Here is a 1,350-nt window from a genome sequence, read left to right on the forward strand (position 1 = left end):
GGCAGGTTTTACGCGCGGCTTCGCGCGCGTTCGTATCCTACATACGTATCAAGGATCATCGACGACCATATACAACTAAATTTTGTATCCTTTGGGAAAAGATTGTTTTTCTCTAGAAAAGGTACCCTATATCCTTTTTTGTACCCCTGACAATATGTGTACAAAATTTGATAATATAATTTACCCGCACCGCTCGCGTTGGTGCCTCTTTTATAAATAATCTATCTCGAACGACAAATTTGCATTAGGTGATTATCATTGTATGTGTTGGAATTGTCAGAAGAAATGCATTTTTCTTTTTCAATAGAACTGATGTGAACGTTACATTATGGACACCACTGTAATAAGTTTGTGTAACTGTTTTATGTCTTATTTGCAATTGTAAATACCTACGAAGTTACCGGCGCACCGTTCTTTTAAAGATGTATCGTATTTCGTATGGAATTTCTGCCACGTTAGCATATATTATTATTTAATAAATATTAATTTACGTAATAAATACATTAGTGACGGTTCGCAGAAGGAATTTTTGACAAACGTACAGAAATAGAAACGCAGCAGCTTATTTTATTCAATTTTGCGTTGTTTATGTACGTGAATATAAAGCGGGCTTGGGGAAATTAGCCAAATTATTAACATTTATAAATGGCAACTTCCACCTGTTCTCGCATTCGTAAGTACGTAGAATTGTGTGTTTAGAACAAGCAGAGTTTATGTATGATTCTCGTGACATTGCGTATATTTGAAAACCTCAGTACGAAAACGTAGAGAGTAATTATTTCCACGCCGTATAATAATAACAATCATTTATTACATATTGTTACAAATAATTTAATTTGTTTATGTTAAGTTGGTAATAGCAAGTTGTATATGTACTATTACCGATGGGATTTTTATGGATTAAAGCGAGACCCGGAACATAATCGTACATGTAACTCCGAACGCACTCAAATTGTCTAAAATGAAAAATCAAACCGGATGTAGATATTTAAAAAGGCATCACAAAAATCTTCGGGCATCTTGATGCGAATCTCCTCCGGAAATCCTTCAAAAAAGGAAGTCTATGGAAATGAGAACAAACCTTACTTACAACGAATCCAAAAAAGGAGGGACATTTTTGATACAGGAATACGAATACCTCCAATACATTATTGGGATCCGTCAAATGGGCATACACCATCTGGTGGCAAAATTTATAACTCGAATGAGGGAAAAATTTACATAGGAACTGTGCACGCAAATTGTAAAATTGTTTATTAAAATAATAAAACACGTTAAAAAAGTAAAAATTTTTTTGATGATGGAGTCGACGAAGTTTTCTTCTAAAGTTAAATCAAATAAAAAGTTAAT

General features: G+C 33.6%; 1 protein-coding gene across 6 annotated transcripts in view; it reads left to right on the plus strand.

Annotated features, from left to right (window-relative positions):
• Positions 1–1,350, plus strand: part of LOC108739730 (nuclear receptor coactivator 7) — a 53,111-nt gene that overhangs the window by 30,393 nt on the left and 21,368 nt on the right. The window lies entirely within an intron of this gene.

The sequence above is a fragment of the Agrilus planipennis genome, unplaced genomic scaffold (genome assembly GCF_000699045.2).
Source record: "Agrilus planipennis isolate EAB-ADULT unplaced genomic scaffold, Apla_2.0 scaffold240, whole genome shotgun sequence".
NCBI lineage: Eukaryota > Metazoa > Arthropoda > Insecta > Coleoptera > Buprestidae > Agrilus > Agrilus planipennis.